The sequence below is a fragment of the Oncorhynchus nerka genome, linkage group LG3, assembly GCF_034236695.1.
Source record: "Oncorhynchus nerka isolate Pitt River linkage group LG3, Oner_Uvic_2.0, whole genome shotgun sequence".
Lineage (NCBI taxonomy): Eukaryota > Metazoa > Chordata > Actinopteri > Salmoniformes > Salmonidae > Oncorhynchus > Oncorhynchus nerka.
In genome coordinates, this window is record NC_088398.1 from 4228933 (window position 1) to 4245775 (window position 16843).

The following is a 16843-nucleotide window of genomic DNA, read 5'->3' on the forward strand; positions in this document are numbered from 1 at the left end:
TGGTGGGAGTTGAGTGTGTAGTGGTGGAAATGTAGCAGACCTGGTAGTGAGGACTGACAATGCTTTGGCCCTGGCAGTAAAGGTGTGTGTTCCAAGTGAGTGTGAGCAGGGAGTGGGCTGGAGCACTGGAGGAGATGAAACCCACAGCAGGATCATACACCTCAAACTGGACCTCTGACGACGACATGCAACACACACACACAGTCTCACATCAAGGTAACACACACACACATATCAAGTGTTAACACACACACTTTCACCCACCTGTTGAGGATGGTAAGCACCACTGACCCATCTGGCCTGATGAAGGCAGAGCTTTCCAGTTTTGTTTCCTGACTAAAGGACACACCCACTCTCTGAGACCCCTCCCACAGGAACTTACTGTGTAGAAGAGTTAATTTACTTCAAAACACATACAGATGAGTGATCAACAAGTAAGTTAGGAAAGAAGGGTTCATTTTATAAAGTATTGGTACAGGGTGTCAGACCTGTCCAGGTGGGAAAGTACAGTACCTGAAGTGGGCCATGCTTTAGAAGGTGGTACAGTACCTGAAATGGGCCATGCTATAGAAGGTGGTACAGTACCTGAAGTGGGCCATAATATAGAAGGTGGTACAGTACCTGAAATGGGCCATACTATAGAAGGGGGTATAGTACAGTACCTGAAATGGGCCATGCTATAGAAGGTGGGGCAGTACAGTACCTGAAATGGGCCATGCTATAGAAGGTGGGGCAGGACAGTACCTGAAGTGGGACATGCTATAGAAGGTGGTACAGTACCTGAAGTGGGCCATGCTATAGAATGTGGGACAGTACCTGAAGTGGGCCATGCTATAGAAGGTGGTACAGTACCTGAAATGGACCGTGCTATAGAAGGTGGTACAGTACATGAAATGGGCCATGCTATAGAAGGCGGTATAGTACTTGAAGTGGGCCATGCTATAGAAGGTGGTACAGTACCTGAAGTGGAACATGCTATAGAAGGTGGTACAGTACTTGAAGTGGGCCATGCTATAGAAGGTGGTACAGTACTTGAAGTGGGCAATGCTATACAGTACCTGAAGTGGGCCATGCTATAGAAGGTGGTACAGTACTTGAAGTGGGCCATGCTATAGAAGGTGGTACAGTACCTGATGTGGGCAATGCTATAGAAGGTGGTACAGTACTTGAAGTGGGCCATGCTATAGAAGGTGGTACAGTACTTGAAGTGGGCCATGCTATAGAAGGTGGTACAGTACTTGAAGTGGGCCATGCTATAGAAGGTGGTACAGTACTTGAAGTCAGCAATGCTATAGAAGGTGGGACAGTACCTGAGGTGGGCCATGGTATAGAATGTGGGACAGTACAGTACATGAAGTGGGCCATGGTATAGAAGGTGGGACAGTACAGTACCTGAAGTGGGGCATGGTTTAGAAGGTGGAACAGTACAGTACCTGAAGTGGGCCATACTATAGAAGGTGGTACAGTACCTGAAGTGGGCCATGCTATAGAAGGTGGGACAGTACCTTAAATGGGCCATGCTATAGAAGGTGGGACAGTACAGTACATGAAGTGGGCCATGGTATAGAAGGTGGGACAGTACAGTACCTGAAGTGGGGCATGGTTTAGAAGGTGGAACAGTACAGTACCTGAAGTGGGCCATGCTATAGAAGGTGGGACATTACAGTACCTGAATTGGGCCATGCTATAGAAGGTGGGACAGTACCTGAAGTGGGCAATGTTATAGAAGGTGGAACAGTACCTGAAGTGGACCATGCTATAGAAGGTGGGACAGTACCTTAAATGGGCCATGCTATAGAAGGTGGGACAGTACATGAAGTGGGCCATGGTATAGAAGGTGGGACAGTACAGTACCTGAAGTGGGGCATGGTTTAGAAGGTGGAACAGTACAGTACCTGAAGTGGGCCATACTATAGAAGGTGGTACAGTACCTGAAGTGGGCCATGCTATAGAAGGTGGGACATTACAGTACCTGAATTGGGCCATGCTATAGAAGGTGGGACAGTACCTGAAGTGGGCCATGCTATAGAAGGTGGGACAGTACCTGAAGTGGGCCATACCATAGAAGGTGGGACAGTACCTGAAGTGGGCCATGCTATAGAAGGTTGGGCAGTACAGTACCTGAAATGGGCCATGCTATAGAAGGTGGTACAGTACTTGAAGTGGGCCATGCTATAGAAGGTGGTACAGTACTTGAAGTGGGCCATGCTATAGAAGGTGGTACAGTACCTGATGTGGGCAATGCTATAGAAGGTGGTACAGTACTTGAAGTGGGCCATGCTATAGAAGGTGGTACAGTACTTGAAGTGGGCCATGCTATAGAAGGTGGTACAGTACCTGATGTGGGCAATGCTATAGAAGGTGGTACAGTACTTGAAGTGGGCCATGCTATAGAAGGTGGTACAGTACTTGAAGTGGGCCATGCTATAGAAGGTGGTACAGTACTTGAAGTGGGCCATGCTATAGAAGGTGGTACAGTACTTGAAGTCGGCAATGCTATAGAAGGTGGGACAGTACCTGAGGTGGGCCATGGTATAGAAGGTGGGACAGTACAGTACATGAAGTGGGCCATGGTATAGAAGGTGGGACAGTACAGTACCTGAAGTGGGCCATGCTATAGAAGGTGGAACAGTACAGTACCTGAAGTGGGCCATACCATAGAAGGTGGGACAGTACCTGAAGTGGGCCATGCTATAGAAGGTTGGGCAGTACAGTACCTGAAATGGGCCATGCTATAGAAGGTGGTACAGTACTTGAAGTGGGCAATGCTATACAGTACCTGAAGTGGGCCATGCTATAGAAGGTGGTACAGTACTTGAAGTGGGCCATGCTATAGAAGGTGGTACAGTACCTGATGTGGGCAATGCTATAGAAGGTGGTACAGTACTTGAAGTGGGCCATGCTATAGAAGGTGGTACAGTACTTGAAGTGGGCCATGCTATAGAAGGTGGTACAGTACCTGATGTGGGCAATGCTATAGAAGGTGTTACAGTATTTGAAGTGGGCCATGCTATAGAAGGTGGTACAGTACTTGAAGTGGGCCATGCTATAGAAGGTGGTACAGTACTTGAAGTGGGCCATGCTATAGAAGGTGGTACAGTACTTGAAGTCGGCAATGCTATAGAAGGTGGGACAGTATCTGAGGTGGGCCATGGTATAGAAGGTGGGACAGTACAGTACATGAAGTGGGCCATGGTATAGAAGGTGGGACAGTACAGTACCTGAAGTGGGCCATGCTATAGAAGGTGGAACAGTACAGTACCTGAAGTGGGCCATACCATAGAAGGTGGGACAGTACCTGAATTGGGCCATGCTATAGAAGGTGAGACAGTACCTGAAGTGGGCCATACTATAGAAGGTGGGACAGTACCTGAAGTGGGCCATACCTTAGAAGGTGGGACAGTACCTGAAGTGGGCCATGCTATATTAGGTGGTGCAGTACCTGAAGTGGACCATGCTATAGAAGGTGGTACAGTACCTGAAATGGGCCATGCTATAGAAGGTGGTACAGTACCTGAAGTGGGCCATGCTATAGAAGGTGGTACAGTACCTGAAATAGGCCATGCTATAGAAGGTGGGACATTACCTGAAATGGGCCATGTTATAGAAGGTGGTACAGTACCAGAAGTGGGCAATGCTATAGAAGGTGGGACAGTACAGTACCTGAACTGGGCCATGCTATAGAAGGTGGGACAGTACCTGAAGTGGGCAATGCTATAGAAGGTGGGACAGTACAGTACCTGAAGTGGGCCATGCTATAGAAGGTGGTACAGTACTTGAAGTGGGCCATGCTATAGAAGGTGGTACAGTACCTGAAGTGGACTATGCTATAGAAGGTGGGACAGTACCTGAAGTGGGCAATGCTATAGAAGGTGGGACAGTACAGTACCTGAAGTGGACCATGCTATAGAAGGTGGTACAGTACCTGAAGTGGGCCATGCTATAGAAGGTGGTACATTACCTGAAATGGGCCATGCTATAGAAGGTGGTACAGTACCTGAAGTGGGCCATGCTAAGGAAGGTGGGACAGTAGCTGAAGTGGGCAATGCTATAGAAGGTGGGACAGTACCTGCATTGGACCGTGCTATAGAAGGCGGGACAGTACCTGAAGTGGGCCATGCTATAGAAGGTGGTACAGTACCTGAAGTGGACCATGCTATAGAAGGTGGTACAGTACCTAAAGTGGGCCATGCTAAGGAAGGTGGGACAGTAGCTGAAGTGGGCCATGCTATAGAAGGTGGGATGGTGCAGTACCTGAAGCGGGCCATGCAATAGAAGGTGGGACAGTACAGTACCTGAAGTGGGCCATGCTATAGAAGGTGGGACAGTACCTGAAGTGGGCAATGCTATAGAAGGTGGAACAGTACCTGAAGTGGGCAATGTTATAGAAGGTGGAACAGTACCTGAAGTGGACCATGCTATAGAAGGTGGGACAGTACCTTAAATGGGCCATGCTATAGAAGGTGGGACAGTACAGTACATGAAGTGGGCCATGGTATAGAAGGTGGGACAGTACAGTACCTGAAGTGGGGCATGGTTTAGAAGGTGGAACAGTACAGTACCTGAAGTGGGCCATACTATAGAAGGTGGTACAGTACCTGAAGTGGGCCATGCTATAGAAGGTGGGACAGTACCTTAAATGGGCCATGCTATAGAAGGTGGGACAGTACAGTACATGAAGTGGGCCATGGTATAGAAGGTGGGACAGTACAGTACCTGAAGTGGGGCATGGTTTAGAAGGTGGGACAGTACAGTACCTGAAGTGGGCCATACTATAGAAGGTGGTACAGTACCTGAAGTGGGCCATGCTATAGAAGGTGGGACATTACAGTACCTGAATTGGGCCATGCTATAGAAGGTGGGACAGTACCTGAAGTGGGCCATGCTATAGAAGGTGGGACAGTACCTGAAGTGGGCCATACCATAGAAGGTGGGACAGTACCTGAAGTGGGCCATGCTATAGAAGGTTGGGCAGTACAGTACCTGAAATGGGCCATGCTATAGAAGGTGGTACAGTACTTGAAGTGGGCCATGCTATAGAAGGTGGTACAGTACTTGAAGTGGGCCATGCTATAGAAGGTGGTACAGTACCTGATGTGGGCAATGCTATAGAAGGTGGTACAGTACTTGAAGTGGGCCATGCTATAGAAGGTGGTACAGTACTTGAAGTGGGCCATGCTATAGAAGGTGGTACAGTACCTGATGTGGGCAATGCTATAGAAGGTGGTACAGTACTTGAAGTGGGCCATGCTATAGAAGGTGGTACAGTACTTGAAGTGGGCCATGCTATAGAAGGTGGTACAGTACTTGAAGTGGGCCATGCTATAGAAGGTGGTACAGTACTTGAAGTCGGCAATGCTATAGAAGGTGGGACAGTACCTGAGGTGGGCCATGGTATAGAAGGTGGGACAGTACAGTACATGAAGTGGGCCATGGTATAGAAGGTGGGACAGTACAGTACCTGAAGTGGGCCATGCTATAGAAGGTGGAACAGTACAGTACCTGAAGTGGGCCATACCATAGAAGGTGGGACAGTACCTGAAGTGGGCCATGCTATAGAAGGTTGGGCAGTACAGTACCTGAAATGGGCCATGCTATAGAAGGTGGTACAGTACTTGAAGTGGGCAATGCTATACAGTACCTGAAGTGGGCCATGCTATAGAAGGTGGTACAGTACTTGAAGTGGGCCATGCTATAGAGGTGGTACAGTACCTGATGTGGGCAATGCTATAGAAGGTGGTACAGTACTTGAAGTGGGCCATGCTATAGAAGGTGGTACAGTACTTGAAGTGGGCCATGCTATAGAAGGTGGTACAGTACCTGATGTGGGCAATGCTATAGAAGGTGGTACAGTATTTGAAGTGGGCCATGCTATAGAAGGTGGTACAGTGGGCCATGCTGAAGTGGGCCATGCTATAGAAGGTGGTACAGTACTTGAAGTGGGCCATGCTATAGAAGGTGGGACAGTACCTGAAGTGGGCCATGGTATAGAAGGTGGGACAGTACCTGAAGTGGGCCATGGTATAGAAGGTGGGACAGTACAGTACCTGAAGTGGGCCATGCTATAGAAGGTGGAACAGTACAGTACCTGAAGTGGGCCATACTATAGAAGGTGGTACAGTACCTGAAGTGGGCCATGCTATAGAAGGTGGGACATTACAGTACCTGAATTGGGCCATGCTATAGAAGGTGGGACAGTACCTGAAGTGGGCAATGTTATAGAAGGTGGAACAGTACCTGAAGTGGACCATGCTATAGAAGGTGGGACAGTACCTTAAATGGGCCATGCTATAGAAGGTGGGACAGTACATGAAGTGGGCCATGGTATAGAAGGTGGGACAGTACAGTACCTGAAGTGGGGCATGGTTTAGAAGGTGGAACAGTACAGTACCTGAAGTGGGCCATACTATAGAAGGTGGTACAGTACCTGAAGTGGGCCATGCTATAGAAGGTGGGACATTACAGTACCTGAATTGGGCCATGCTATAGAAGGTGGGACAGTACCTGAAGTGGGCCATGCTATAGAAGGTGGGACAGTACCTGAAGTGGGCCATACCATAGAAGGTGGGACAGTACCTGAAGTGGGCCATGCTATAGAAGGTTGGGCAGTACAGTACCTGAAATGGGCCATGCTATAGAAGGTGGTACAGTACTTGAAGTGGGCCATGTTATAGAAGGTGGTACAGTACTTGAAGTGGGCCATGCTATAGAAGGTGGTACAGTACCTGATGTGGGCAATGCTATAGAAGGTGGTACAGTACTTGAAGTGGGCCATGCTATAGAAGGTGGTACAGTACTTGAAGTGGGCCATGCTATAGAAGGTGGTACAGTACCTGATGTGGGCAATGCTATAGAAGGTGGTACAGTACTTGAAGTGGGCCATGCTATAGAAGGTGGTACAGTACTTGAAGTGGGCCATGCTATAGAAGGTGGTACAGTACTTGAAGTGGGCCATGCTATAGAAGGTGGTACAGTACTTGAAGTCGGCAATGCTATAGAAGGTGGGACAGTACCTGAGGTGGGCCATGGTATAGAAAGGTGGGACAGTACAGTACATGAAGTGGGCCATGGTATAGAAGGTGGGACAGTACAGTACCTGAAGTGGGCCATGCTATAGAAGGTGGAACAGTGCAGTACCTGAAGTGGGCCATACCATAGAAGGTGGGACAGTACCTAAAGTGGGCCATGCTATAGAAGGTTGGGCAGTACAGTACCTGAAATGGGCCATGCTATAGAAGGTGGTACAGTACTTGAAGTGGGCAATGCTATACAGTACCTGAAGTGGGCCATGCTATAGAAGGTGGTACAGTACTTGAAGTGGGCCATGCTATAGAAGGTGGTACAGTACCTGATGTGGGCAATGCTATAGAAGGTGGTACAGTACTTGAAGTGGGCCATGCTATAGAAGGTGGTACAGTACTTGAAGTGGGCCATGCTATAGAAGGTGGTACAGTACCTGATGTGGGCAATGCTATAGAAGGTGGTACAGTATTTGAAGTGGGCCATGCTATAGAAGGTGGTACAGTACTTGAAGTGGGCCATGCTATAGAAGGTGGTACAGTACTTGAAGTGGGCCATGCTATAGAAGGTGGTACAGTACTTGAAGTCGGCAATGCTATAGAAGGTGGGACAGTACCTGAGGTGGGCCATGGTATAGAAGGTGGGACAGTACAGTACATGAAGTGGGCCATGGTATAGAAGGTGGGACAGTACAGTACCTGAAGTGGGCCATGCTATAGAAGGTGGAACAGTACAGTACCTGAAGTGGGCCATACCATAGAAGGTGGGACAGTACCTGAATTGGGCCATGCTATAGAAGGTGAGACAGTACCTGAAGTGGGCCATACTATAGAAGGTGGGACAGTACCTGAAGTGGGCCATACCTTAGAAGGTGGGACAGTACCTGAAGTGGGCCATGCTATATTAGGTGGTGCAGTACCTGAAGTGGACCATGCTATAGAAGGTGGTACAGTACCTGAAATGGGCCATGCTATAGAAGGTGGTACAGTACCTGAAGTGGGCCATGCTATAGAAGGTGGTACAGTACCTGAAATAGGCCATGCTATAGAAGGTGGGACAGTACAGTACCTGAAGTGGGCCATGCTATAGAAGGTGGAACAGTACAGTACCTGAAGTGGGCCATACCATAGAAGGTGGGACAGTACCTGAATTGGGCCATGCTATAGAAGGTGAGACAGTACCTGAAGTGGGCCATACTATAGAAGGTGGGACAGTACCTGAAGTGGGCCATACCTTAGAAGGTGGGACAGTACCTGAAGTGGGCCATGCTATATTAGGTGGTGCAGTACCTGAAGTGGACCATGCTATAGAAGGTGGTACAGTACCTGAAATGGGCCATGCTATAGAAGGTGGTACAGTACCTGAAGTGGGCCATGCTATAGAAGGTGGTACAGTACCTGAAATAGGCCATGCTATAGAAGGTGGGACATTACCTGAAATGGGCCATGCTATAGAAGGTGGTACAGTACCAGAAGTGGGCAATGCTATAGAAGGTGGGACAGTACAGTACCTGAAGTGGGCCATGCTATAGAAGGTGGGACAGTACCTGAAGTGGGCAATGCTATAGAAGGTGGGACAGTACAGTACCTGAAGTGGGCCATGCTATAGAAGGTGGTACAGTACTTGAAGTGGGCCATGCTATAGAAGGTGGTACAGTACCTGAAGTGGACTATGCTATAGAAGGTGGTACAGTACCTGAAGTGGACTATGCTATAGAAGGTGGGACAGTACAGTACCTGAAGTGGACCATGCTATAGAAGGTGGTACAGTACCTGAAATAGGTCATGCTATAGAAGGTGGTACAGTACCTGAAGTGGGCCATGCTATAGAAGGTGGTACATTACCTGAAATGGGCCATGCTATAGAAGGTGGTACAGTACCTGAAGTGGGCCATGCTAAGGAAGGTGGGACAGTAGCTGAAGTGGGCAATGCTATAGAAGGTGGGACAGTACCTGCATTGGACCGTGCTATAGAAGGCGGGACAGTACCTGAAGTGGGCCATGCTATAGAAGGTGGTACAGTACCTGAAGTGGACCATGCTATAGAAGGTGGTACAGTACCTAAAGTGGGCCATGCTAAGGAAGGTGGGACAGTAGCTGAAGTGGGCCATGCTATAGAAGGTGGGATGGTGCAGTACCTGAAGCGGGCCATGCAATAGAAGGTGGGACAGTACAGTACCTGAAGTGGGCCATGCTATAGAAGGTGGGACAGTACCTGAAGTGGGCAATGCTATAGAAGGTGGAACAGTACCTGAAGTGGGCAATGTTATAGAAGGTGGAACAGTACCTGAAGTGGACCATGCTATAGAAGGTGGGACAGTACAGTACCTGAAGTGGGCCATGCTATAGAAGGTGGAACAGTACAGTACCTGAAGTGGGCCATACCATAGAAGGTGGGACAGTACCTGAATTGGGCCATGCTATAGAAGGTGAGACAGTACCTGAAGTGGGCCATACTATAGAAGGTGGGACAGTACCTGAAGTGGGCCATACCTTAGAAGGTGGGACAGTACCTGAAGTGGGCCATGCTATATTAGGTGGTGCAGTACCTGAAGTGGACCATGCTATAGAAGGTGGTACAGTACCTGAAATGGGCCATGCTATAGAAGGTGGTACAGTACCTGAAGTGGGCCATGCTATAGAAGGTGGTACAGTACCTGAAATAGGCCATGCTATAGAAGGTGGGACATTACCTGAAATGGGCCATGCTATAGAAGGTGGTACAGTACCAGAAGTGGGCAATGCTATAGAAGGTGGGACAGTACAGTACCTGAAGTGGGCCATGCTATAGAAGGTGGGACAGTACCTGAAGTGGGCAATGCTATAGAAGGTGGGACAGTACAGTACCTGAAGTGGGCCATGCTATAGAAGGTGGTACAGTACTTGAAGTGGGCCATGCTATAGAAGGTGGTACAGTACCTGAAGTGGACTATGCTATAGAAGGTGGTACAGTACCTGAAGTGGACTAGGCTATAGAAGGTGGGACAGTACAGTACCTGAAGTGGACCATGCTATAGAAGGTGGTACAGTACCTGAAATAGGCCATGCTATAGAAGGTGGTACAGTACCTGAAGTGGGCCATGCTATAGAAGGTGGTACATTACCTGAAATGGGCCATGCTATAGAAGGTGGTACAGTACCTGAAGTGGGCCATGCTAAGGAAGGTGGGACAGTAGCTGAAGTGGGCAATGCTATAGAAGGTGGGACAGTACCTGCATTGGACCGTGCTATAGAAGGCGGGACAGTACCTGAAGTGGGCCATGCTATAGAAGGTGGTACAGTACCTGAAGTGGACCATGCTATAGAAGGTGGTACAGTACCTAAAGTGGGCCATGCTAAGGAAGGTGGGACAGTAGCTGAAGTGGGCCATGCTATAGAAGGTGGGATGGTGCAGTACCTGGGGGCCATGCAATAGAAGGTGGGACAGTACAGTACCTGAAGTGGGCCATGCTATAGAAGGTGGGACAGTACCTGAAGTGGGCAATGCTATAGAAGGTGGAACAGTACCTGAAGTGGGCAATGTTATAGAAGGTGGAACAGTACCTGAAGTGGACCATGCTATAGAAGGTGGGACAGTACCTTAAATGGGCCATGCTATAGAAGGTGGGACAGTACAGTACATGAAGTGGGCCATGGTATAGAAGGTGGGACAGTACAGTACCTGAAGTGGGCCATACTATAGAAGGTGGGATGGTGCAGTACCTGAAGTGGGCCATGCTATAGAAGGTGGTACAGTACCTGATGTGGGCAATGCTATAGAAGGTGGTACAGTACTTGAAGTGGGCCATGCTATAGAAGGTGGTACAGTACCTGATGTGGGCAATGCTATAGAAGGTGGTACAGTACTGAAGTGGGCCATGCTATAGAAGGTGGGACAGTACTTGAATGGGCCATGCTATAGAAGGTGGTACAGTACTGAAGTGGGCCATGCTATAGAAGGTGGGACAGTACCTGAAGTGGGCCATGCTATAGAAGGTGGGACAGTACAGTACATGAAGTGGGCCATGGTATAGAAGGTGGGACAGTACAGTACCTGAAGTGGGCCATGCTATAGAAGGTGGGACAGTACAGTACCTGAAGTGGGCCATACCATAGAAGGTGGGACAGTACCTGAAGTGGGCCATACTATAGAAGGTGAGACAGTACCTGAAGTGGGCCATACTATAGAAGGTGGGACAGTACCTGAAGTGGGCCATGCTATAGAAGGTGGTACAGTACCTGAAGTGGGCCATGCTATAGAAGGTGGTACAGTACCCATGCTATAGAAGGTGGTACAGTACTTGAAGTGGGCCATGCTATAGAAGGTGGTACAGTACCTGAAGTGGGCCATGCTATAGAAGGTGGTACATTACCTGAAATGGGCCATGCTATAGAAGGTGGTACAGTACCTGAAGTGGGCCATGCTATAGAAGGTGGAACAGTACCTGAAGTGGGCCATGCTATAGAAGGTGGTACAGTACCTGAAGTGGGCCATGCTATAGAAGGTGGGACAGTACCTGCATTGGACCGTGCTATAGAAGGTGGTACAGTACCTGAAGTGGGCCATGCTATAGAAAGTGGTACAGTACAGTACTTGAAGTGGGCCATGCTATAGAAGGTGGTACAGTACCTAAAGTGGGCCATGCTATAGAAGGTGGTACAGTACCTGAAGTGGGCCATGCTAAGGAAGGTGGGACAGTAGCTGAAGTGGGCCATGCTATAGAAGGTGGGATGGTGCAGTACCTGAAGTGGGCCATGCTATAGAAGGTGGGACAGTACCTGAAGTGGGCAATGCTATAGAAGGTGGAACAGTACCTGAAGTGGGCAATGTTATAGAAGGTGGAACAGTACCTGAAGTGGACCATGCTATAGAAGGTGGGACAGTACCTTAAATGGGCCATGCTATAGAAGGTGGGACAGTACCTTAAATGGGCCATGCTATAGAAGGTGGGACAGTACAGTACATGAAGTGGGCCATGGTTTAGAAGGTGGAACAGTACAGTACCTGAAGTGGGCCATACTATAGAAGGTGGTACAGTACCTGAAGTGGGCCATGCTATAGAAGGTGGGACATTACAGTACCTGAATTGGGCCATGCTATAGAAGGTGGGACAGTACCTGAAGTGGGCCATGCTATAGAAGGTGGGACAGTACCTGAAGTGGGCCATACCATAGAAGGTGGGACAGTACCTTAAGTGGGCCATACTATAGAAGGTGGGACAGTACCTGAATTGGGCCATTCTATAGAAGGTGGGACAGTACCTGAAGTGGGCCATGCTATAGAAGGTGGGACAGTACCTGAAGTGGGCCATGCTATAGAAGGTTGGGCAGTACAGTACCTGAAATGGGCCATGCTATAGAAGGTGGTACAGTACCTGAAGTGGGCCATGCTATAGAAGGTGGTACAGTACTTGAAGTGGGCAATGCTATAGAGGTACCTGAAGTGGGCCATGCTACCTAGAAGGTGGGCTTGAAGTGGGCCATGCTATAGAAGGTGGTACAGTACCTGATGTGGGCCAATGCTATAGAAGGTGGTACAGTACCTTGAAGTGGGCCATGCTATAGAAGGTGGTACAGTACCTGAAGTGGGCCATGCTATAGAAGGTGGTACAGTACCTGAGTAATGCTATAGAAGGTGGTACAGTACATGAAGTGGGCTATAGAAGGTGGTACAGTACTACTATGAAGGTGGGCAGTATGTGGGCCATGCTATAGAAGGTGGTACAGTACTTGAAGTGGGCAATGCTATAGAAGGTGGGACAGTACCTGAGGTGGGCCATGCTATAGAAGGTGGGACAGTACAGTACCTGAAGTGGGCCATGCTATAGAAGGTGGGACAGTACAGTGGGCCACTATGAAGGTGGGACAGTACCAAGTGGGCCATGCTATAGAAGGTGGACACAGTGGGCCATGCTATAGAAGGTGGTAAGGTGGGACAGTACCTGAAGTGGGCCATGCTATAGAAGGTGGGACAGTACCTGAAGTGGGCCATGCTATATTAGGTGGTGCAGTACCTGAAGTGGACCATGCTATAGAAGGTGGTACAGTACCTGAAATGGGCCATGCTATAGAAGGTGGTACAGTACCTGAAGTGGGCCATGCTATAGAAGGTGGTACAGTACCTGAAATAGGCCATGCTATAGAAGGTGGGACATTACCTGAAATGGGCCATGCTATAGAAGGTGGTACAGTACCTGAAGTGGGCCATGCTATAGAAGGTGGAACAGTACCTGAAGTGGGCCATGCTATAGAAGGTGGTACAGTACCTGAAGTACCAATGCTATAGGTGGGACAGTACATGCATTGGACCGTGCTATAGAAGGTGGTACAGTACCTGAAGTGGGCCATGCTATAGAAGGTGGAACAGTACCTGAAGTGTGCCATGCTATAGAAGGTGGTACAGTACCTAAAGTGGGCCATGCTATAGAAGGTGGTACAGTACCTGAAGTGGGCCATGCTATAGAAGGTGGGACAGTAGCTGAAGTGGGCCATGCTATAGAAGGTGGGATGGTGCAGTACCTGAAGCGGGCCATGCAATAGAAGGTGGGACAGTACAGTACCTGAAGTGGGCCATGCTATAGAAGGTGGGACAGTACCTGAAGTGGGCCATGCTATAGAAGGTGGAACAGTACCTGAAGTGGGCAATGCTATAGAAGGTGGAACAGTACCTGAAGTGGACCATGCTATAGAAGGTGGGACAGTACCTTAAATGGGCCATGCTATAGAAGGTGGGACAGTACAGTACCTGAAGTGGGCCATGGAATAGAAGGTGGGACAGTACAGTACCTGAAGTGGGCCATGGTTTAGAAGGTGGAACAGTACAGTACCTGAAGTGGGCCATACTATAGAAGGTGTGACAGTACCTGAAGTGGGCCATGCTATAGAAGGTGGGACAGTACCTGAAGTGGGCCATACCATAGAAGGTGGGACAGTACCTGAAGTGGGCCATACTATAGAAGGTGGGACAGTACCTGAATTGGGCCATTCTATAGAAGGTGGGACAGTACCTGAAGTGGGCCATACTATAGAAGGTGGGACAGTACCTGAAGTGGGCCATGCTATAGAAGGTGGGCCACAGTACCTGAAGTGGGCCATGCTATAGAAGGTGGTACAGTACCTGAAGTGGGCCATGCTATAGAAGGTGGTACAGTACTTGAAGTGGGCAACCTGCATGCTATAGAAGGTGGGACAGTACCTGAAGTGGGCTGCTATAGAAGGTGGTACAGTACCTAAGTGGACCATGCTATAGAAGTGGGCCATGCTATGCTATAGAAGGTGGTACAGTACCTGAAGTGGGCCATGCTATAGAAGGTGGGACAGTACCTGAAGTGGGCCATGCTATAGAAGGTGGTACAGTACCTGAAGTGGGCCATGCTATAGAAGGTGGGACAGTACCTGAAGTGGGCCATGCTATAGAAGGTGGGACAGTACCTGAAGTGGGCCATGCTATAGAAGGTGGGACAGTACCTGAAGTGGGCCATGCTATAGAAGGTGGTACAGTACCTGAAGTGGACCATGCTATAGAAGGTGGTACAGTACCTAAAGTGGGCCATGCTATAGAAGGTGGTACAGTACCTGAAGTGGGCCATGCTATAGAAGGTGGGACAGTACAGTACTGAAGTGGGCCATGGTATAGAAGGTGGGACAGTACAGTACCTGAAGTGGGCCATGCTATAGAAGGTGGGCAGTACAGTACAGTACCTGAAGTGGGCCATACTATAGAAGGTGGGACAGTACCTGAAGTGGGCCATGCTATAGAAGGTGTGACAGTACCTGATGTGGGCAATGCTATAGAAGGTGGTACAGTACTTGAAGTGGGCCATGCTATAGAAGGTGGTACAGTACTTGAAGTGGGCCATGCTATAGAAGGTGGTAGAGTACCTGATGTGGGCAATGCTATAGAAGGTGGTACAGTACTTGAAGTGGGCCATGCTATAGAAGGTGGTACAGTACTTGAAGTGGGCCATGCTATAGAAGGTGGTACAGTACTTGAAGTGGGCCATGCTATAGAAGGTGGTACAGTACTTGAAGTCGGCAATGCTATAGAAGGTGGGACAGTACAGTACATGAAGTGGGCCATGGTATAGAAGGTGGGACAGTACAGTACCTGAAGTGGGTCATGCTATAGAAGGTGGAACAGTACAGTACCTGAAGTGGGCCATACCATAGAAGGTGGGACAGTACCTGAATTGGGCCATACTATAGAAGGTGGGACAGTACCTGAAGTGGACCATGCTATAGAAGGTGGTACAGTACCTGAAATGGGCCATACTATAGAAGGTGGTACAGTACCTGAAATAGGCCATGCTATAGAAGGTGGTACAGTACCTGAAGTGGGCCATGCTATAGAAGGTGGTACATTATCTGAAATGGGCCATGCTATAGAAGGTGGTACAGTACCTGAAGTGGGCCATGCTATAGAAGGTGGAACAGTACCTGAAGTGGGCCATGCTATAGAAGGTGGGACGGTACAGTACCTGAAGTCGGCAATGCTGTAGAAGGTGGGACAGTACCTGCATTGGACCGTGCTATAGAAGGCGGGACAGTACCTGAAGTGGACCATGCTATAGAAGGTGGTACAGTACCTGAAGTGGACCATGCTATAGAAGGTGGTACAGTACCTAAAGTGGGCCATGCTATAGAAGGTGGTACAGTACCTGAAGTGGGCCATGCTAAGGAAGGTGGGACAGTATCTGAAGTGGGCCATGCTATAGAAGGTGGGATGGTGCAGTACCTGAAGCGGGCCATGCAATAGAAGGTGGGACAGTACAGTACCTGAAGTGGGCCATGCTATAGAAGGTGGGACAGTACCTGAAGTGGGCAATGTTATAGAAGGTGGAACAGTACCTGAAGTGGACCATGCTATAGAAGGTGGGACAGTACCTTAAATGGGCCATGCTATAGAAGGTGGGACAGTACAGTACATGAAGTGGGCCATGGTATAGAAGGTGGGACAGTACAGTACCTGAAGTGGGGCATGGTTTAGAAGGTGGAACAGTACAGTACCTGAAGTGGGCCATACTATAGAAGGTGGTACAGTACCTGAAGTGGGCCATGCTATAGAAGGTGGGACATTACAGTACCTGAATTGGGCCATGCTATAGAAGGTGGGACAGTACCTGAAGTGGGCCATGCTATAGAAGGTGGGACAGTACCTGAAGTGGGCCATACCATAGAAAGTGGGACAGTACCTTAAGTGGGCCATACTATAGAAGGTGGGACAGTACCTGAATTGGGCCATTCTATAGAAGGTGGGACAGTACCTGAAGTGGGCCATACTATAGAAGGTGGGACAGTACCTGAAGTGGGCCATGCTATAGAAGGTTGGGCAGTACAGTACCTGAAATGGGCCATGCTATAGAAGGTGGTACAGTACTTGAAGTGGGCCATGCTATAGAAGGTGGTACAGTACTTGAAGTGGGCAATGCTATACAGTACCTGAAGTGGGCCATGCTATAGAAGGTGGTACAGTACTTGAAGTGGGCCATGCTATAAAAGGTGGTACAGTACCTGATGTGGGCAATGCTATAGAAGGTGGTACAGTACTTGAAGTGGGCCATGCTATAGAAGGTGGTACAGTACTTGAAGTGGGCCATGCTATAGAAGGTGGTACAGTACCTGATGTGGGCAATGCTATAGAAGGTGGTACAGTACTTGAAGTGGGCCATGCTATAGAAGATGGTACAGTACTTGAAGTGGGCCATGCTATAGAAGGTGGTACAGTACTTGAAGTGGGCCATGCTATAGAAGGTGGTACAGTACTTGAAGTCGGCAATGCTATAGAAGGTGGGACAGTACCTGAGGTGGGCCATGGTATAGAAGGTGGGACAGTACAGTACATGAAG